General features: G+C 33.9%; 1 pseudogene; it reads right to left on the reverse strand.

Annotated features, from left to right (window-relative positions):
• Positions 1–4172: 4172 nt before the first annotated feature.
• Positions 4173–23381, reverse strand: LOC103671839 (annotated as a pseudogene).
• Between the last annotated feature and the right edge of the window lie 728 nt (positions 23382–24109).

Genomic DNA, 24109 nt, shown 5'->3' on the forward strand with positions numbered 1-24109 from the left:
TGAATGAGAAGGAAATATAAAATGGGTAGTTAAGGAAGGAAATCATAAAGCCCAATAGTGGCTCCATGAATAATTGCAGAAATACTAACTGAAGAATTTACCTCCATGATTTTCCTTTCTCTATCATGTGAATAGTGAATAAATAAATATATATGTGTATATGTGTATATACACATACACCATAATTTATATACATATACATATTAAACATGGTTTCATATTCATATTTCATATTTACTTCTTAAATTACAAAATATAAAGTAAATATAGTCATCTTATAAAGGAGTGAGCAACACTCAAGTGTTTCAGGACTTTAAGATGGATGCAGTAACTGTTGAGACCTTCAGTTGCTCTATTTTCCAAAGGCAGTGAGAGAATTATCATTTGTATGAAGGATAGTAACAATATGCTGGAAGGGATATTGTTAATATTGGTGGAAGTGGTGGTATTTGGAGGCTTATTTTTGGAAAATGAGTATTTTGTGTGGCATAATCAAGTTGTGGACTCCAGAAAAGACATGGGATTTGAGTCCATTTTGAACACTCTCTTTCTATTTTTAAAAATTTCTGTCAGTATGAGTCCATCTTACTTAGGTAGGGCCAACTAAATATTCATCCTCACTCAGGTTCTCTTGCAATACTGGTTCAATCTGTACATTAGTTCTATTAATCTGGCATGCTTTTTTAAGGCTTGGGTTCAGAGCAATGTGAGTGATAAATGATGAGTGAGAATTGATCTTTTTGAGAAGTATACCCACCATGGTTGGCAGTTGTTTAAGTGTAACATATGGAAAAGAGAAGGATCACATCAGATTTGCATTTTGTAAATATTGTTTAGGCTGCAATTTGAATGAAAGATTGGAGGAGGGGTGGAGAAGAGTACATGAAGATGGGGCATTTAGAAAAATTATTGAGGTGACCTAGTGAAGGGATGGTGGTGATTTGCACTTGCTTTGGGATGATGACTCTGCAGAGAAGCATGCTAACTGGAAAGATACTTGCAGATAAAGTGGGAAAAGCTTCTTATGAATTTATAAGAATGATGAAGGAGAAGGACTTAGAAATGCTGAATCCAAAGCATAGGATTAACTAGATGAATGTCACATGGAGTGATCATATGCTGTGAGCACATTTTACAATGTATTTTTTTAAAGTAGTATGTTGGCATGATTATTGCCAGCTATGAATAAAAAATATATGAGAAAGCCTTATAAAAATAATCTGACAAAAGTAGAGAAAAATAGTCAGAATTTGTTGGGAAGTCCCCCCTCCCCCCAAACCAACAACATAGTTCTTGTCTACAAACTCTTCATATTGATAGATTCCTTCGAACCAAGGTTTCCTTAAGAATTGCTTTTATACATGGAAGCATGTGCAAATAGAAATAAAATACCATATATCAGTTGTTCCTCTGAGCTTTTCCATGGGTAATTTTCGTCTTTGAATGAATTACTTTACTTTGAAATGAATTATTTTCATCAAGTAAGATGTTAATTTTACAATTAAGAAATTAGCTAATTAACCATATTTTTCAATGTCAGTAAGAATGCAGGTTTCTCTTCTCAACCTGATAGGCATAAACTAATTATAAAGAGAGATTATTAGAGTAGATTCTAGCTCAGGAAAAGTTAACTTATCTACTCTTCTTATAAATTTAAAAAATTACTAATGTTTATTGCTCTTCTCTTTGACAAGTTTTTTCATGATTCATTGTATGTAAAAATTATTTTTGTTTGTAGGGAAGATGATGTGACTTGAACAGACTACTTTCATTTCCATAGTAACCTTGCTTTTACATGATTTCGTGTGAAGTTACTTTATTAGCTGTGCGCTAAAACTAACTAAATATAAGAGAAAATTCAAGATGTAAAATAGAGACTTCTGTTCATAAAAAAGAGCATTAACATATGTATCCATGTTTAAACCTGGAGATTGAGTTTGATTATCAAACTCAAATATTATCAGCATCATCAGCATCATTACCAAAAAAGCAGTGACCAAATTATAATTTTTTTCTTAAAAGATTGAAGTTGTATGTTCTTCATGTGCATCTGTTAAAATATTAGAAACCTCATCCCATTGTGCAATGTTTTAAGCTTTAACATAATTAAATTAACTATAAGTATGTATTATAAACTAATTAAAATTGTATTTAAAATTTAAAATGTTTATAATATAGGCTTTTATTTTTGTTTTGGTTTTCCAAATGAATTTTTTGTACCTTACTTTTTGATAATTGTCTAATTTTAGTTTAGAGCCTCCTTGCCCTACATTGTGAAAGCTCATCTCTGTAATCTTCATATTAAAATCTGTAGAGGAGATTTGCATACCCTCTTCAAATGGTTTAAAATTCATAAAGTGTCCACATTTAATGATAATTTTATAGATATTGGCAATAAAATAATTTGTTAAATTATTAATTAAAAAAGACATAAAACTAAAATCATGTGAATAGTGAGTTCAAGAGAAGATGTATAGTACATTAATGACTTTAGACCCTTAGGCAAGGTTTTATCAGTTGTGAAAAAGTGGTATTACATACCTCATCTACTAATTTTCCTTCCCATTTCCCTATGTCTTCCTATCTGCTGTCCAATCTATTTCAAGTTGAGTACTATTAGCATTGAAATCAACCTAAATATAAACTTGCTAAAATGTCTTATACTTTAAATATCTATTCACTTATTTATTGACCTTTCTTACAAACTGTTATCACTATGGCCTGGTGTAGTTATCTTCCTATCTTGCCTTGAAGCAGAACACATTTATTTTGGGTGACTAGATATCACATCTACAAGATTTCAAGTCAGTAGGGCCAACAGGCCATATGTTGGCTTTTGCTCTAAGTCATGCTATTTAATGGCGAAATGATATGGTGCTTTTATAACACCAAACAATGGTCTGGAATGAGGTGATCTTTCCAAATTCAGAATAGATTTTTCCATTAGATATTTTAGTAGTTCATTTTGGATCATGATAGTCTTAACCCAGCTAATCTTGGCTTTGCTGCTCTGAGGATGCTATAGTAATGTTTTCTGTCTATAGCCTTCTGGGTGTTTGAGACAGAATAAAACAAAACAAAACAAAACACATTTTTGAGGAATCATGTATTAACTCAAATAGACAAGAAAAATTCCAAATGTCAGTGTTCAACATTTAAGAATAGTGTTAACTTGGATTATAGGGTAGGGAGAAATGAGGAAAGAAAGGAAGCAGGGAAATCATTAAGACTAAGTAAAATGCAATTTGGAAGATAGCTGAGTATTGCCTCAGCCAATTTGAGAGATGTCTGAAAAACAAGCATGCCTAGTACAGTAAGTGTGTCAACCTCCACAGGAACAATAGCCCAATCATAGTCTGACTCTAAGACCAGCTTGCCTGACCTTTTCAGGTGATTGTTGTGATTTTTTTGAGTAATTTACATGACTTTATGTTTTATTCCTGTTATCTGTGCAATGGACTAAAATACCGTACCAAACTTTTGTAAGGAAGAAGTGAATTAAGACCTATGAAGTGCTTAAAAATATGCCTAGCGCTGATAATGATGATGATGATGATGATGATGATGATGATGATGATGATTTCGATGAGTCTAGATTAACATCCAGAACTCCAGGGTCTAACATATGATTAGATTATTCTTGCTCAGGTGATCTAAAACTCCAGGTGCAACACAGGCACACCAAGCACCAATCTTTGGTTGTATTGGAAGTAAGTGAGCATGGGAGATAGAGTGTAAGGGAAAAGATAGGAATACAATACTAGATGGATCACACAGTATTATTTCTGATGGCTTTATGCATTTGGCCAAAATATAATAAACAAATCTCCCTGATACTTCACAGTGCTACCGAAGCCATTTTCTCTCAGACTTGGCTTGTACTTACCTGAATTGCTCTAATAACCTTCTAAACTATACTAGTTTTTTTTCTATTCTTTCCCACCTAATTTTTTAATATTCCAATGCAACTAATGACTAACAGTTGTATGGAGTCTTACAGTATTTAAAATGCTTATACGTTAATTATCTCACTACATTTAAGTTATCTTATTTGGATGAACAACTTGATTGTTCTTAAGTGCAGCTCCAACAGAATCAACACAAAATTTTTCCATTATTCCTATATTTATGAAGTTTATTACTATTAAATTTTGTTTTGGTTGTCAAATCCTTTACTGAAATATTTTCCTTTGTAGTTCTAAACTAGCTGAGCATTGTGCTGCACAACTACTGATGTCATCAATGATGTCATGAAGGTGGCTGCAATCAACATTATGGCCCCACAGATTGGGTGGTCCTCAGAATCTTTTTAATCGTTCCAGAGAGTTTTGTGGCTAAAATGATTAAAGATTGGGGCTGGTTTTGACAATCTCATCAAAAGTGGTATGTCCACTGTGCTTAATGTATTTCTGCTTCTTCCTGTCTGTTGGTGGTTCACTGAGGGCTTTGATAACCAGGGCAGAGGCAGAAGGTAACACTTCAATCTGGGCTTGTCTGTTCTGAATGGTCAGTTTCTCAGTCACCCTCAGACCCTTCCAATTGCTGTTGCCTTAGCGATATCATCAACAATCTTTTTTGGAGGTAGACCCAGTGGGTCGACTTTTGGAGCCAGGGCAGAGAAAGCACTGACTTCCCCACTGGTGTACCTCAGGTATTTGACTTTGATCTACTTGGGGCTGAATTTAGGTGCCCTGGGGGAGTGGCTGGTATTCACATGAACCTGTATTTGGACAACTGAAGAGTTGTAACTTTGCCTCCTCTGAGCCAAAAGCTGAAAGCCAAAAGCTACTATTAATTTTTTAAAAAATCATTTTGACATTAACTTAAGTTTTCATTGAAAATTTAGGAAATAATAACTTAAAAATACCCATAAAGGCATCATTAAGCAGTTAATTCTCATTTTTTGTTTTCCATCTTCACATTTGGTCTATTTTGAAGTTATGTTTTTGCAGGGTGTGAAGCAACCATTTTGTTAATGGTTAGACAGTTGAAGCAACACCACTTACTGAATAATCTGACATTTACCACCTATTTTAAAACTTTAACGTTATCACAGTCTGCGTTTGGATGATTTCCTGGCTCTCTCTGAAATTTTTCTCTTTCATAAAATTCACTTTTAGTCTGAGTACCAGAAAGTTTCTAATTATTAAAGCTTAATAACATATTTAAATAAATTAAAGGACATATGTTCCCCCATGACTCATCTACTTCACAATCTTCCTGGCTGTTCCCCACATAAATATATTTTCATTGTTAAAGAGGGAGCTAATGAATAGATATGTATATGTATGTGTATGTATATGTGTGTGTATTAACCTTGGTATAAAGTTAGGTCCATATGTTTCAATTAGTATTTATATATTAGGAAATAAATATTTTCTTTGTGATTAATTGTAATATTTAATTCTAAAATCAAATTTATATAACAACGTCTGTTCTGTTCTAGAATCTATCTAAAATGTATACCGTGAAACTTTCTATTTTTCTGTCTATCCAGCCATCTATCCATCTAATATTGTGAATGTCCAAGGCTATTAATTGCAACATTATTTGTAAAAGATTGTAGTAGAGCCCTCAGAAGTGTCCATTTATAAACAGAACTGGAGAGGAGAATGGCAGCTATGCAGGAACAAGAAACTCCACCTACGTCTTTCTCTCCTGTATCTCCTACAGAATATGTAGGAGAGCAAAATGTGTCTCTTTGGTAGGTGGATTATTTTAGACTGATTATTTTTAAGAAACAGAAGGCTCAGGCAGAACCTTTGACCCTCTCCCTATCTGCCTAAAAGTATTTAGATAGAAGACTTGTTCCAGGAAGGGAGTTACTGCTATAAATAGCTATAGTATAATAGGGCTGGGAATGGTAGACAGAGAGTAAAGATCATCAAGAAGAACCTGGAAGGGTAGCAAACAAAAGTTTTTGTCTGCTTTGTCCTCTCCAGCAAACAAAAGTTTTAATCTGTGGTGGGAAAGGCAATAATCACTGCTTTTCTCTATCTCTTTCCCCTTTTTTGAGGATACATAAATAATATATACATAAAATTTTGCTATACATAAAATTTTAGAAGTGGGTAAGGAGACAGAGTGCAAATGTGCTTAATTAATTCATGTCCATTTGGGCAGGTGGGAAAAAAGTGAACCAAAGGAACTGCTGGAATGTATTAGGAAACACATATGGGAGTTGGAGAAGAGAACAGGGAGGGGAAACTGGGCAGGACTAATTGCTGAATTTGGAGCTATAGGTAGAGGCAGGGCAGGAGAACGGAAATGTCCACACTCATTGGCACCCAAGGAGAATACCTAAGGCTTATCCTTAATCAGAATAGCAAAAACCACACTCCACCACCAAGTTAAGAAACCACAAATGACAAGTAACAGCACAGTACATCCTGGAGTCAGGAGAACTGAGCAAGCATGTAGTTTATTGTGGCACTATTTGTCTATACTGTGCAACAGTCATCAGATTTCTGTATGGATAACTTTTATGTAGGAGAGGGCTGGTTTAACAGAACACTACCTCTTCTTTTCTGAGTTGTAGGTATTTGTGCTGTGCCTCAGAGGAGTCTCTTTGCATAAGCTTCTTATGTGAATGGGACTTTTTCTATAATATTTATTTATGGAATTACTTTGACATATAGAAAACTCAATTTTTATATAGTTTGTCTTGATTGTTTAATGTACTGTCTCGATAGTTTAATGATTTGTAAGTTCATTTTCCATGATTTTCTTCAGAATTATTATCAGAGTTTATATTCTGAAATGCCAATTGAGTAAAATGAGCCTTAACAGTTCATAAAAACTCATAATAAAGTAGAGCTTAGAATTATAATATCTTAATTTGGAAGACAATTTGCATGTATTTATTTTTCTAGTTCTCTTACTAAAGTGGCCAGAGAACATGAGGACAGACATCTACTAATTCACACTCCCCAGAGGTAGCACTAGAGTGCTCTGCCAATTACAAAGCACATAAATAATGCCTGCCTTGCTCCTCTACATTGTCGCTTAGTTTTATAAAAAATAAAAAGTGTGTACTCAGTCATGTGACTATTTTAAGGTTAAAGCTTTGAGCCCGTGTCCTTTGTGTCAATAAGAGAATGAGTTCAGCTCTGTTAAATGCTGCCAGATGGATGGCCAGTTAGTTGCTGATTTGAGGATTTTTTTTTAAGTTTTGTGTTTCAACCTGGGGAAAAAAATATCTGCTAGCACAAAATCTCCACAAAGCCACTGCTTTCTGTCACACATTCCATTTGGTGATAGCCCCTGGATACATTAAAATGCATCATTGCAGCTTTAGCTCCTGAGTTTATCATATGTATCAGTTGCAGCAGAGGGATGTATTCAATTTTTCACACTATTTGAACAAGTTTTGAATATTAAAGAACAGACACAAAGAAGGACCACGCTACCGGAACTGCTGACAGGGCTTTGGGTCCAGTTAATTGCTGTAAACAGAATGGTTTCTAATGCTCTTTTTAGTTATGTGTTTGTGGCTGCCAGCAGGGCTCAATGGGGCCTTTATAAATTCCCTCTTTATCTCTGACTCCAGTTGATTGACATGTGAACCATGCTGGTGGTGTTTAAAGAAGTGCACTAGGTTTCTATAAAGCTATGAATATTTCCTGAACCTTACACAACCAGATCTAAATACTACAATTTCAGCTATAATTCTTTAAGGCCTGAAAATCATTGGGCTGAAAAGCCAGTCAAATACTTTGGTATTGAGTTCATTACTTAAGTCCTTGGAAATGCATTCAGTGACTAGAAGTTTGGTGGTAGAGGATGCTTATTGCAACATTTACAAACACACCTTTTAACTACTTCTTTACATTTTTGCTTGTTAAAATACAAAATGATATTTCTATTTTGATCTGCATTCTGATTTTTAGTTAGAAATGTTAAAAAAATCCACATAATAGATTTTGTTTCTTTTGTAATTTATTATAGTATTAAAACTATAAGTAAGCCAGTTACTGATTTTGAGGAGATACCGTAATTGTGATTTTCCATTGAGAGGACATAAAACACTTGCATTTGAAAATAGTAAATGATCTCGTGTTGCTCTCTTGGTCTTGCTCCCTCTTTCTCTCTGTTTTTTGTTTTTGTTTTTGTGGTTTTTTTTCCTCTTTTGTCCTTTACCTCTGTGGTAACTGACTCTAATTAAAAAAGGAAGAAATTTTATCCATGAATAATTCTGTGAAATATTGGAATGATACTATTTATAGGAATAGAACTAAAACAAGCTATATTATGCATTTTGACCCAAAATTATCTGTTTGAACAAAGTAGAAATCTCTCATGTGAGAGATAGTAATTAAAACCTTTTTCCCCCTGTTATACAGATCCTTTTTAAATCTTTCAAAAGAACACTGTGACAGGGTGTAATCCAATGTGGATTGCAAAGGAAAAATAAAATAAGTTAGATGTGTGATACCAAAGACTTTATGCTGCAGATTGCACAGCTCTGTGGCTAATCTTCTTTTTGAAAAACAACTCCAAAATACTCCTCAAATGCAGCTGCACCTTTATTTTTTTCCCCATTCCTTTGCAGAAGTGTACTTTTTTTTTTCTTTGTGGTATTTAATCTTTTTATAAACTGATTTAACATCAAGTGGTTTTAGGTGTTGGAGTGGATGTGTACAACAAAGTTGATGAGTAGTTCTGTCCATCAAAAATCAACATTTTCTCTTCTGAAAAGAACATAGCCACCTGAGAGATCTCACTTCTTGGTATGGGAATAGTTTGCTTCCTTATAAACAGTACTTTATATTTTCTACATATTATTTGGGGATCTAGGGTTCATTTTGGATTTTGCTTCTGTCTTTGGGCTGAACAGAAAATATCAAATCTCAGAACTCAAACTACCTGTCCATGTGAAATTAATTTGAAAGTGTAAGGCAGAAAACATAATGTGAAGCATCACCTTCCTTAAGGATACAAAGACCTGTTATTAGGCCAGTTTTGCTGTGATCACTACATGAATTTAGGATTTACTGGCTAATATCTCAAGGTCTCAGATTCATCATATGTAAAATAAGGGGTTTAGAGACAATGTCTTAAGGGGCTTTGTAGTCTAAAGCAGTGTGGTTTTGTTATCCAGTGAAGATGTGATATGTTATCTTTCTAAATGATATAATTATTTCCATGCATACATAGCAATGTTGGATAATAGTGTGTGCTTGTTTACCCTTCTGTTCTAATAAAATGATGAGAGTGTTTTTACAGTGTCATTTTATAAAACTATTACTTTTAAAAGCGTTCACAACACAGTGAGTATCCAGTTAACTATAAGCCCGTGAAAGAAAAAGTAATGCATGCTAAAACATAAAGGCTCTAGTCATGTTTTGGCAAAAATCTATGATTTAAAGTTGGACTAAAGGACGCTTGAGCTATAGTTGAATGAGGTTATCTAACCAAACAAAATGATGTGGTAGCTACATCCTGGTGTTTTTAGAGACAGAATATCAGAGAATTAGCCAATTGTAGGAAAATGGAAAGGAATACAGTTCTGCAAAGGGAAACTCTTTTCAAGTGGGCTGTATTTGTTAGGTTATATACCTTAAACTTACATTTAAACTTTGGGAAAGGCAATTGATTATAAAAAAAAAAAAAAAAAGGAAGAAGGAAGAATAGGTAAGTTCTCTCTTATAGCCTTTTGTAAGAACCTCTAGGGAAGTATTCTTGGCCATATAATGGAATGAAGCAGAGGGACAAAGACCAAATAATGCTTTTGTATCATTTCATGGTTTTGTCCAAGTTTTATTTCACTTTCTCTTTCAAGCTTATAGTTTCAGTGGGCTCAGGCAGAGGGGGGGGGAAAGGCCAAGAATAGGGCCTTTTAAATAATGAGAATTCAGGTTTAAATGTTATAATGAGATATTTTAAGCTGTGCTTAATTTCTAGTGGAGCTAACGGAAAGCAAATCAACTGGATGCCTTCTAAGTTTTACCAGAAAACTTACTATGAGAGAATCTATAATCTTGGCCTAAGAATAGTTGTAATAATGCAACCTGTACTCTGACCCCCCAAAATTTAAACCAGTAGGAAGCTTTTGGGTAGAAGCTTTTATTATAGTGTATTGCTTTCATGAATTTATTGCACATCATGAAATAAGCCAAGAAGTAAACTGAGTAGAAATTCCATGTACATATGGTGATTTATATATATTATAGGTAATTATTGAACAATATTTTAAGTGATTTAGAAATGATGACCATTGATTTGGGAAAAAATAGTTTTTATTTGTTTTCTCATACACACAAAAACATCTCAGGTGAATGAAGGATCTTGACAGAAGAGTACAAAACACATACATAAAGACACACACACACATATATGTATATAAAATAAATCTATAGATATATGCATTTATAGGCAAAGATATAAATATAGTTATAGATATCTGAATAATATTTTTTGGCCTTGATAAGCAAAAAGACAAGTCATCAAGAAACCATTAAAGAAAAGATTGAGGGATTTGGCCATATGAAAATTAAATCAGCTTAGGTGGCAAAGACAATATGGACATTCTGAAAAATATGACATTCTGAAAAATAAGAAAAAAGACTGGAAACATTTATTTGCAATATATATCACAGTTTATAGGTTAGAACATAATTATATAAATAGTTCTTTCAAAGCAATAATTAAGGAATCAGCCCCATAGCAAGAAGGGGGCAAAGTTTCTGAACCATCATTAACTGTAGACGAGTTGGTTAACATACGTAAAACAAATGACCCATACAATAAATGAGCACATTAAAGGTATTAAATATCTTAAATAATCTGTACTATTCAAATTAAAAATTTCATGGACTACTGTTAAGATAAGTTAAATTAAAAAATATGTAATTGATAATTGGCATGATTCTCGGAAAGCACTCATTTCATGCCCAACTATTGGAAGTTTAAACTGGAATAGTTCTTTTGGGCGATTTGACGAACAAATAAAAAATGTGTACCATTTGATCTGCCAATTACATTTTTTCCTATTTATCATAAATACTGGCACCAGAATACAAAATTATGTGTTCAAGGACATCCATTGCTACATTTTATATAATGGAGAAAATTTGGAACAGAGTAATGTCCATTATTAGGGAACATTTTAGACAATATTCTCCTTACTTAAAAGGAAAATGATAGGTCTACTTTTCGAACACAGAAAGGTTTCCAAAACATAATTTCATTTGTGTAAAATCAAAATGCAAAAATATATAAGTATGTGGTACACAGAATATCTAGGAGGATACCTTGTCAAATTGAATAGTGCTCTCTGAAGTGTGTCATGCTACTGGTTGGGGAGCTTGCGGGTGCGCCTTAACTTTGGAATCTCTAAACATTGATACTGTTTGAACATTTTAACAACAATTATAGTATTTTTATAAATAGTAAAAACAAACAAAAAACCCTCTTCCTTTTGTGAATTTTGCTATCAGTGGACTATTACATAATTTATTTTGAGTTTTAATATGCACTAGCAGGAGTTATGAGGGATATTTATTTAATGTTTCTATAAATAACTCTAAAACAATAAATTCACATATAATCTGTTTAGCTGCCTGAGGCAAAGTCTTTATCTCTTCATTGTGTTCCTTACAATAGAATGACTTCGCATGTATGTATTCTGAGGAGCTAAAATTTTCAGAGAACCAAAGATTTCTTAAACTGTGGTACAAATTGCATGATTATATTCCATGAATAACAAAACACTGCAGAATAAAATGAATAATGTCTACAGAATAAAGTGAATAACAAAATGTCTGTGGGAAAGAAAGCTCCATTACTGGAATAGCCAACAATATGATACTCTATTCTTATCTCCATAAAATTGGCTATATGATTAAAAATAAATATTTAACCTTGTCAGATCTCAGTTTTCAATCCTCAAATAAAAAGATAGATGAGACAACACCTACCTTTAATTTCAGCACGTGTTTTATGTTTGTTAAATTTTGTTTTCTAAAAGCCCAGTTAGAAACTTGGTAGTTTCCCAAAAATTGCAGTAATATTTCTTTCATGTGTAGTACAAATAAGAAAAAAAAAATTCTAGCAAGGGATTAATGAGATAAATACCTAGAAGTGCAAAGGCTAAATCAAAGGGTAAGTATATTTTAAATTTAAATTTTAGTGCCAATTTGTCCTCGAAAAGTGTGTGTTTAACTGTAGTAGCTTCAACATTACATGATAATATCACATACTTAAGATTTTACATATATTATACATATATTCACAAAGAAAAATAATTTCTTTGGTACTATAAAATACTTCCTTAAGCCATTTAGAATATATTCTTTAAGGTAGTGTAAGGTAAAGTTTCTTCTTTTTTTTCCCAAAAATTCCCTTATAGCACATGTAGTGTGTTGGATATTCCATCTTCTCTTCATTTATGTCAAATAATATTCCCTACTAACTCTTACAGCTAATGGATCCATTTTCAATTTCTGTAAATGAAAAAAAAAAAGCATCATTGTCTTGGGCAAAAATAAGTATTTATAATTTGAGTCAGTTTATACTTTTAGTCTCAGATGTTGATGGATAATGTCATTTACATAGTATAGTGGAGCTTAAATTAATCCAGTAACTGCACTGAAATATCAACTTTGGCTTTATTTCACTGAAAATTTTACTAACATGCTTTCTCATTGGAGGAAAGTTATATAGGTATAACTACAACTACAGCATATGCATTTTCAAGGGCAGCAAAAATTTAAACAGTACTCCTAAATATGTACTAAGATTTTCAGTTATGTGTTGTTAGGGAAATACTTCATAATTTGCTCCCCATTGTCATTAGGTTAAATACTAGGGGGGAAATGAGTCACTTATTTAACCTTGCCTGTCAGGACTTTTTCCAAATTGATTCAACTAGCCATTTTTAATATCTCATAGGAAACTATTTTCTATGTAGTGTAGCTTAGAATTAAGAACTAAGTATCTTTGTCATCTTTTTTTTTTTTTTTTAAGTACCAACTCTAGGAACCTATCATGAAAACAAAAAGTGTTAATGGTTTCCTCTCATTATAAATGAAAGTGCTGAAACCTCATATAACCTTCATGACAAATAATCACTTCAACCATATCATCCAGTTTATAACCTGATGGAAACAAGAGGGCATTCAGTCTTACCTGTTAGGGTAAAAGAAATAAATATTTCTGAATGGTTTCCAACATTACCTCGCTTAGACAAAGAAGTGAGTTTTAATATGTGGCTTTCACTCTATTCCTTTGTGTAGATACAATCATCTGGAATCATAATGCTATCATCAGGAAGAGTCAAGTGCTAACTGTATGAACAGTAGTATATACAGAGTATTAATAACTCAAGAGCTGTAATGCTTAGATTTGAACATGGAATCTACTGAATTTGAGGTATATGACATTAGGAAAATTGCTTAAATTTTATGGGCCTCAGTTAACCTGATCTAAATAATCAGGAAATAAAAAAATAATAATAATCAGGAAATAATAAAAGTACACTTATAATTTTTTGTGTGTAGAATGAATGAGTTAATATATGTAAATTCCTTTGAAGAGTTTCTGATGCATAATAAATGTTCAAAGAAAAAGTCATTTGTTGTTTTTTTGTAGTGACAGTTTTTATAACCTTCTTTTAAAGCCAGTATTATTGTTTATTTTATTCTAGCTTTGTATATTATTTTTAAAGGACTGTATTTCCTTATTCTACCTAGTAATATGGAGTTTCTTTTGTTTGTATTAAATCAGCTTTATTTTTTAGAGCAGTTTTGTGTTTACAGCAAAATTGTGTGGAAGGAACAGAGATTTCCTATATACTCCCTGCCTCAACTTATGCATAGGCTCCCCCATTATCCATATCCCTCACCAGCGTGGTGCATTTGTTAAACTTTATGAGCCAAAGTCCATAGTTTAAATTAGGGTTCACTCTTGGTGTTGCAATTCTGTGGGTTTAGACTAATGTACAACGGTATATATACACTTTCAGTATTATACATAGTAGTTTCACAGTAGTTTCACAGCCCTAAAAATTCCCTCCCCCTTAAACTCTAGCAACCATGATCTTTTTACTGTCCTGTAGTTTTTTGTTTGTTTGTTTGTTTCTTTTCAGAATGTTGTGTAGTTAGAATCATCCAGTATGTAACTTTTTCAGATTGGTTTTTTTCACTTGGTAATATGCATTTAAGGTTTCTCTATGTCTTTTAATGGCTTTATAGCAAATTTCTTTATTTTAAAAGATTATTATTTATTTATTTGAGAGAGAGAAAGAAAGCATGCAAGTAAAAGTTGAGGGGAAAGGCAGAGGGAGAGAGAGAGAAGTAGCCTCCCTGCTGAGTAGGGAGCCAGGGGCAGGGCTGGATCCCAGGACCCTGGGATCATAACCTGTGCTGAAGGCAGACACTTGACCAACTGACCACCCAGACACCCCATAGCACATTTCTTTTTAGTACTAGATAATATTCTGTCATGTGGATATACTACAGTTTAACCATTCATATACCAAAGGTTGTATAACCTTTCATATACCAACTTTGGGCAATTATGAATAAAGCTGCTATAAACATACATGTGCAGGTTTAGTGTGGACATAAGTTTTCATTTCTTTTGGGTGAACACCAAGGACTGCAATTGCTAGATCATGTGGTAAGAGTATGTTTAGTTTTCTAAGACAGTACCAGACTGTCTTCTACAGTGGCTGTACCATTTTGTATTCCCATTAACAATGAGTGAGAATCCTTATTGCTCCACATCTCCACCAGCAGTTGATTGTCAGTGTTCTGGATTTTAGTCATTCAAATAGATACTGTTTCCTTTTTGACTTTGGGGATTTTTCCCCCCGGAGATAGATTCAGCTTAAATATTTGATTATGCACTTTATGTCTTATTTTAACTAATATGGTTGGATATGGAACAGAAAACATAGTCTTGGAAAGTATCTCTATGGAAATCCTAGAATTATGAAATTGAGCATTTTATCTCTTTTCTCTTATATCCGTTATATTTGAGGGGAAAAAAAAGACTTCTATTTGCTTATTCTAAACCATTACTCCTAGGAGGGAAAAAACAGCTGTATGTATCTAATTTATTACTTATATTTATTTTAATACATAAATATACTTATGCACTTTTGTAAATGCACAACATACATGAAGTAATACATATTTACAAATACGTAAATATGTGTGTGTGTATGTATACCTTTGTTGCATATACTATTGCCTATACTACATTGATTCTCTGTGGTTTATTGTCTTTCAAACTGGCTCTTTCCCAGTGCTTCATTTATATTTTACCCCTGTCTAAACTTATTGCTGAATGTATTTTTCTTGGTGATTCTAATATGTTACATCATACAGTCATACATATGACCACTTATTTTTTGTAATATCTAAGAAATATATTTTCTTCTCCAATTCAGCCACCCATTCTTAAATGACTATGTACTTTTTCATAAATAAAAATGATGATTTCAATCCCAATCATTAGTCTTCAATTCTTATCCCTCCAGTTTTAATACTTTACTGCCATAATTTCTTTACTTATTCATGTAGTAATAAATTATCATAATCTCCACACCCTTTGACTCATATTTGATTAAAACTGTAGCTGAAGTCAGAAGCCATATATTTCATTGGCACTTAGTGAAAAATTATAAGAAAAGAAGCTGATTATTTATTTTTATTTGAGCTTCCCTGTATGCGTATGCTTTTTTCCCTGCTACATAATGAGCTCCTGGACAATAGGTACCTTATCATATTCGTTGTTATGCCTTGTACATAGTAGGTGCTCTATAAATGTTTTTGTATTGAAATTGCATACGTAGTTTCCTTAAGAACAAAATGTAGTGGATTTCAAACATAATGCAATTTTTTAAATAATCTGTATCTTTGAAGATGACTCATAGACTGCCTATTCAACATCACCACTCAGAATTTTGACATCTTAAACTTAATTTATCTGGAACTAATTTCAAAACATGATCTTTATTCACTCTTTCTCATTTTTCCTAATGATATCTTTATTCTTTAAATATCTTTGCTCGAAGATAGTGAAGTTATCCTTAACTCTCATCTTTCAACACTACATCGAACACATCAGTGAACCCTGTCAACACTTCCTTTCCATATATTCACAAACAGATGATCTCAGACCATTTACGCTACTACCACTCTAGCCACACAATCATTCTCTTTCTCCTGAACTACTACAAGAACCTTATATTTGGTCTTCAGTTTTCAGCAACATTCCTGTACAGACTATACAAATCATCTAGCACAATCCATTTTAAAAAACTTAAGCTTTCTCCTTATGGCTAGGATTTGGTGAGCTGAGAAAAGATTCCCCTCCTAAATAATGATAAGTAATATGCATAAATTATAAAATGATAACTTTTTTGAACCCAACAGAGAACTGAGATCATAAAACAACTAGTAGTCAAATATTTAAGGACTGATGAGGAGGCACAAGAAATGAAGATAGGGACAGCACAGGAAGAAGTGGCTGCTAAAAAAGTGAGAAAAAAATGAATTTAGTTTAATGTATTACTGAAGAACTCCTGCAACTGTAGATGCAAAAAGGGCTCTCAATAATCATGGGCAATTTTTTTACAGATAGAGGACAGGGAGAGAGCGTTTCTCAGTAGTGTAAGAATGGTAGGTATCAGATACCATTGCAGAAAAGGCAGAAATTCCTGTCCCTTTGTGCATATCTTTTGGACAGAGAAAATTCTTTAAGCTCTGCAAGAAAAGCTGCAAATCCTGCCAATTATGAGAGAGATAAGGATAGGCTGTTTGTTTCTGAGGAAAGCATAGGATTAAAAAAATGAAACAAAACAAAACAGAACATGTTTCATTCCTATAAGATAATCAGAAAACAGTTCTGGGCCTAATAGCATTAGAACCTTCCACTTCTAGTCAAGAGCATGAACCTCCTTCCCATGCAAGACCTTCCTGGATATGAGGTAGACTTTGTCTGCCACACAGAAGAGGAGCAGGAATAAAGACAAAACCCATACCTGAGGCCCAGGAGCACATGGCTTACTGAAAGCTGAGGCTGGTCCAGGGTAATAGAGATCACCTCTTGCCCTCTACCTGCACATAAGCAAACAACAAGAAGCAACCAACAACACTTACTCAATGAAGGAGGAATATGTCAAGAACATGGAGAGTGACATTCTCTGAGTTTCAGGCCCAGAAAGGGGACTAAAAGCTTAGCGGTTAGCTAGAGGAAAACCCTGCAACATCTCAGTTCTCATCATAATAACAAGGTATCATTAGACAAATTTTAATATATGGTACAAATTAGATTAACTGTAGGAAAAACAAAATTCAGACCCAACTCATCCTGATTAGAATAGCTCAACTGCTATACTAAGAACATGACAGGAGACGCGTGCCTATTTCTGGATGTAACTGTTTCTATTGTTCCATACATGATGTCCAACATTCATTCAAAAATAAGGACATACACACAATAGCAAGAAAAAGATGTTTTAAGTAATAAACAAGACAACCAAAATACACAAACTTGAATGTCTCATGTTGGAACTGTCATACTAGGACATTTATTGTGATTAAAATGGTCAGAAAAACAATGGTAAAGGTGCACAACATGCTTGAGAAGATTGGGAATTTTAGCAAATGATGGAAAATATAAGAGAGAAAAAATGCCAGAAACAATTTTTGAATAGTATGAGACGCAGAGAATTCCTTAGTGGACTCACCAGTAAACTCAACAAACCTGAAGAAAAAAATAAACAAATTTAAAGATAGACCCATAGAAATTACATAAACTGCATCACACAAAAGGAAGTGGGGAAAAAACAGAGCATTTAAAAGAGTTGTAGTGCAATATGAAGCGGTTTCACGTATGGGCAATTGGAGTCCCAGAAAAGTACAGAAGAGAAGCAAAATAATTCTGTGAGGAGATAATTGCCAAGAAATTTCATCAAATAATAAAAGATCTCAAGCCATATATCCAGGAATCTCAGTTCACTTCAGGCATGATAAGTATCAAAGCATACACAGACACATCATGTTTAAACTATTGTGAATTAAAAATAAAGGAAATTCTTGAAGGAGGTCAGAGAAAAAGACATTATATATAGAGGGACAATAATAATGATTTTAGCACACTTCTTGTCAGAAGCTCTGAAAGTCAGAAAACAATGGTGTAATATCTTTAAAGTACTGGGAATAAAAAGCAAAACAAACAAAACCCTGTCAACACAGACTTTTATGCACAGTAAAAATATTCATAGAAAATGAATATGGACTTCTTTAAACAAACAAAAGTTTAGAGAATTTACTTCCAGCAGACCTGTGCTGCAAGAAATGATAAAGGATCTTCTTAAGGCAAGGAATGTGATAACAGAAAGAAACTTGGATCTGTACAAAGAAATGAAGACCTATGGAAATGGTAAAAAATGAGAGTAAATATGTGAAATGTTTTTCTATTCATTTAAATATTTCTAAAGGGTAATTTCCCTCAACTCTCATCGTCCAATAGCAAGTCAGTGAAATTTTAAAATATTTTGATTTGAATTAAAACTGAAAAACAAGAGATACAGACATATGGGCTGTGGATAAAGCAGTGTTTAGAGGGAAATTAATAGCATCAGATGTTTATACTAGCAAATAAAAAAGTCTCAAACCGAAGAAATCTCTGTTCTCTATTTTTTTCTCTATTATCCTCTAATCTCATGCTAATGCCTCTCTGTGACCAAATACAACTAAAAGTCAGAGGGTGAGAGAGCCTGATTTACAGTCTGTAGAGCTCATGGAGCTGTTCAGAGAATGTGATCTTCCAGGTAAACAATGAAGGTGACTTGGATTAGGGAAGTCAAGGTAGAAATTGTAATATGTGATCAGACTCTGAACATATTTGGAAGATCCAGTTGATCTGATTAAGGATTGAATGTGGATACAAGGGGAGCACAGAAATAAATGATGGCTGTATGGTTTTATGCATCGGAAACAATAAAAACTGGTACCGATTACAGAAAAGGGGGAGCCTGGGGAAGGAATTTGTGGTTAAAGTTGTGGATGTGGTAATCAGTAATTTTGTTTTGAACTGTTTAAGTTTGCAAAGCCTATTATACATCCAAATCAGAATGATTAGTTAGGCAGTTGGAAATACTAAGTGGTCTATACAATGTTGAATTCAGCTTCTCTGGTAAGGTGTGCTCATGCCAATAAATTGAGCTATATGTAACAACTTTAATACATCTTTTGTCATGCCCATTTCTTTTCCATTCCCACAAATGATTCGATTTTTTCTAATATAGTTTTTTCTTAATTTATTTGAGAAACTTCAAGGTCTAATATTTCCTTTGGCTTGTCTTTGCATTTTACAAGTAGTGCATGTTGAATTCAAAATCAACTTTTTAAACAAGAAAACAATGAGAGTACATAAGTATTCTTTTTCTAGTTTTTGGTTGTGTGTGTGGTTTGGTTGTTTTTGTTTTTGTTTTTGAAAGCTTCCTCAGTTAAAGGAGATTTAGTAGGAGAATTTTTCTATAAGTTTTGGAGGTTTAACATTATTCAGAATCTCTGAGTTGTCAGGGATATCACTGTTATTGTTAAGATCCTGATCTTTCACTGTTAATATCGTAGGTTTCCCAAAAAACACCTTGAAAAATTATGCATTTAACTGCTGTTGTATATCCCCAATTGTGTGAAATCAGTTGCTGAGTTTAATATTTGGTAAAATGCTCTATACAAGTTTAAGCACTAAACCTTCGTGCTTAAAATCCTTGTGTTTTATTCCATACCTTGAGGCAAGAATTTCAAATCTGTGCTTGTCACTTTCTCACTTTCAATGTTGCTATGAACAATTTCCATTTGTGTAATAGGAAGGATAATGATCAAGTTTCATAACAAAAGCCAAAATAGAAGTTCCTGAACAAGATAGAATTATAATGTTCTTTCACAGTGCAGTCCAAATATAAGTAGCCCAGGTTGCTATGAATATTTCTCAGTGCAGCTCTGACATCCTAAACCCATGGATTCCATATTGTGGCCTAAAATCGCTGCTCCATTCACCAAGTCAGTTTTCTAGTCAGTGGAAAGGTTAGCAGAAGAACTTGCCTCTTTGCTTTAATGGCACGATCTAGAAATTTTACACACTTTTTCTTAAATCCCATTGGCTGGACCTCAGGCACATGGTCATGCCTAGCTGCAGCTAAGCAGACATATATAGTCTTTGCTGGCCATATACCAGAAAAATATTACAGTTCTTATTCTAAAGGAATAAGAGCAAAATGGAAAAGGGGGAGCAGAAAGTCGTCTATCACAGTTGACATGATTAGTCTTCTTTAAATCGACCTATCCCCATATTGACCCATTACTCCTGGTCTTTATTCTCAGTGAGTGTGTTGGTGATTCCTTGAATATCTGGTTCTCTAATATATCCCACATAATGCTATCGCACACAGAATGTATATACAAATCTTGCTGTATTTCACCCCATTTCTTTCTAGCGGTTAATTATAAATTCTCCCATAATTCACCTGCAGTCTTTTGCTTGAATCCCTCTTTCTTTATCGGTTTCCTTATTGAATAGATATCTTCCTTTGTAAGCAACAAAAACCAAATCTAGTTAAATGAGGAAAAATAAAGTATGCTACTGAAAGTACACTGAGTGTCTCACTGTCATCAAAGGACAAGTTAAAATTTCTCACTGTGTTCAGACCCATCTGGAGATTTCAGAAACATGAATTCATGAAACTTCATCAGGGCTGCCAACAGAGGACTCAGTTCCAATAGCCTTTCAGTGCCTGAGCTGTGCCTCAAGATTCAAATGGCTTTAAATGGGCAGATAAGAGGATCTGATTGACCTTACTTTGGCCACAGTTTCACGCCTTGTTTCCTGGGGTGTCAAGGAACAAAGAAGAGGAGGAGGGGGATCTGGAATCTCATAAACACAGTTCCCTGAAGGAAGGGATGATGAGTAGCAAACACAAGAGATGGTAACCCCTCTTCCTTGGATGGTCCATTCATTCTTACTTTTCTATTTATGTGAATACTTTTATTGACCTTCATTTGGAGATGAGTCACAAATTGTCCAAATCACCATTTTATCCCTTAGGTTCTTGGCTAAGTATTTTATGCTCTTTGAGCATTCATTTTATTATTTTTAAAGTTAGAGTATTATTTTTGGTAAGTTCCTATATCTAATTTACATTAAAAAATGCCTAGGATGCCGATTATATTTTAGGACTTAAAAATATTAGTTTCTATACCTATTAATTTGATCAGTATTGCAGAATTGGTTTAGTTTCTAACTCTTGCACTTATGTTTATTTTTCCATTTTAGCTTATGTATAAAATTATAAATTAATTAAGAGATTGCTTACTAAGTCTTTATCTTCTAAAAGGCTTAATTTAGAGCTAATCATTTATTTAGCATTACTTAAATACTCCTTCATTAATTGACAGTTGCCTCTACGTTTTTCAACTGCCATAGTTTTACTAATTCCTCAAATTGAAAGGATAAGAAGGAAGAAATTAACTTTATGATAAACATTTACAAATCCATAACTCTCCATGTGTCAACTTTTATTAATCAATCAAAGCTAGGCAGTGTTGGACAGTGAAAAGGATTTTGAGTTTTGATTGAGTGAGATTCAGTGGAAAAGGTTGCCTTGATTAATTAATGATTCTTGCCTTAGATGCAGGTGAGGGTCTGGCAATATGTATGTCTCGTTAACAAGAGACTATTTCAAACTGTCCTGCACAATATGAAGCACCTTGGCAACTTGACGAAATCCAGATTCAATTTTCATAAGATCTGGAGTGCGACACAGGATGATGCATTTTCAACAACTTATCAACTGATGTGGATGCTGCTAGTCCACAGGCTGCACTTTGGGTATGAAGGCCATAAATGTTTATTCATCAATTAGACCATTTCTCACTGAGTTTTTTGGCATGTATAAATGAAAATTCATGCATGCGTGCATACACACATGTAACAAATATTTATTGACTCTTAACTATATATCGGGCAATTTTCCAAGTGTAGAAATACAGCCATGAATAAAATAAGTCCCTGATATCACAGGGTGGGGTGTGTGTGTGTGTGTGTGTGTGTGTGTGTGTGTATTTAAGGGAAGGAGGGAATAGATCTGGAAAGAAGCAGAATGGCAGCAGTTAAACAAATACAATAATGAATAAGTACTCAAACAAAAGGTATCTTGCTCTGGGAATATTTACCCCAAGCCCCTTTTTCCTTTTAGCAGCTAACATACCCAGTTGTGCCTAAGCAAATAACCAAGCTTAAGCCATTCTGTAGCAAATAGAACAGGCCGGATTGAGTTAAAAATACTGGACGTTGCCTGGGTATTTCTGTCCCACTTAGGTCTAGTCGTTGGGCCTTCCATAAGTCATAATATGACAGAACAAATTCCAGTGTCTGGTGCCAGAACTTTATGCTCAATGGCCAAATGAATCAGCTGCACTAAAATCTTCAGTAATCTAAGAAACAGTCTGCTCCCCACTGAAGAGACAAGCTGGCATATGCAGGTAATATTCAGTCCCAGCCTGTTACCATCACTTTTTACCATTACAATGAAAACACCAAAAGACCTTCACCCACAGAGCCACCATTCAAAATGGGAGAACCTCTGGAGAGGTGGGTGGTCAGTTGGAGGGGAGAACTTAACTCTGAAAAACATCTAGATCAAAGTCATCACAAAGGATCGTTTAACAGTCATGAAGATGGACTTGAGTGGAGTTAATATCTAAGCTGATATAAGACTCATTAGGTGTAAATGAGATTACTGTTCATTGGCAAGTTTGTTACTAAACAGGGTGGGAGCTCAAAAGAATGATAGAGAAATGACAAAAAGTTTTCAACTTTCTTTTGCACATTGACTGTTGTGAGGGCAGATTAATGACCATGTTATATACGCTACAGATCTGGTTGTTTAGACCTTTCCTTTCTGGCCTTTGTGCTATTGTCACTCCATGGGGCACGGATGCTGTGGTCTGGTGACAAAAAACAACAGAAACAAAAACAGCATAACCAACTAAGATCTTAAGGTCTTACTGAAGTCACTGCATAAAAAGAACTTCAATACAGAGGCTAGGTGGCCACAGTCTCTGAAAGTCTTTTCAGTAGGAGAAGCCAGTTCTAGTCTGAGCTCATCATCCCTTCCTTAGCCACTTTAAATCCTTACATCTCACCTAACAACAAAAGCACAAAAGAAACAATGATTTTTACCCATATGACCAACTGATGAGAAAAAATATATTCACAGGGAGCACAGTACTATACCTAATTATAAAGTTTTCTTTTTAGATATAAAGGTAGCATTATAGCCTGAGGTACTTGTCTTGGTTTACCTCACTATTCACAGCTGCAACAAGGACAAAGATGGGTAGGTCTTCATTATAAGTCCTCATGCTTAAAAGGTCTATCCTACCATTATCCGTCCCAGAACAAAAGTGAGAATGTTTTTCGCCAAAGTGACTTTCAGTCTCCAATTAGAAACCAGAAACTCTTTCAATACTAATATAGTCAATTTTACAGCTGAAAATACAGTTAAAATTTTGTCCTTGCTAGGTGCTACTTCCATCCAGGGCCTATTTTCCCCTTCTTCCCTCCCTTTCTCCCTTCCTTCCTAACTGCCTTCCGTCCTCCTTTTCCCCCTCTCTGTCTCCTTGATTGAATTTTTTCTTTCTCCCTTTCCTTCCTTCCTTCCTTCCTTCCTTCCTTCCTTCCTTCCTTCCTTCCTCTCTCTTCCTCTCTTTCTTTTTCTTTCTTTCTTCCTTCCTTCTTCTTTCTCTCTCTTCCTCTCTCTTTTTTTCTCTTTCTTTCTTCTGTGTACAGCTTAGTTTGAAAAATAAGAATTGTTTAAAGACTTTTGGTATAAATAAAATAATGAATATAAAACTAATATTTTAAAAGATTATATATGCATTCTCTTTCTGCCTTATCTGCTGTTTTCTTGTACAGCTCTGAAAGAAACTGTATTCTATACATTATTTATTTTGCTGGGAGAAATAGCATTTAAGAGTCCCTTTGGCACAGACTGTTTAGAAAAGGTGGTCAAGGCTAAACACTGTTCTACATAAAGTAGAAATCTTGAAATGTTAAAAAAAAGAAAATATATATTCTATTATTGATGTGA

The sequence above is a fragment of the Ursus maritimus genome, unplaced genomic scaffold, assembly GCF_017311325.1.
Source record: "Ursus maritimus isolate PB19 unplaced genomic scaffold, ASM1731132v1 scaffold_6, whole genome shotgun sequence".
Classification (NCBI taxonomy): domain Eukaryota; kingdom Metazoa; phylum Chordata; class Mammalia; order Carnivora; family Ursidae; genus Ursus; species Ursus maritimus.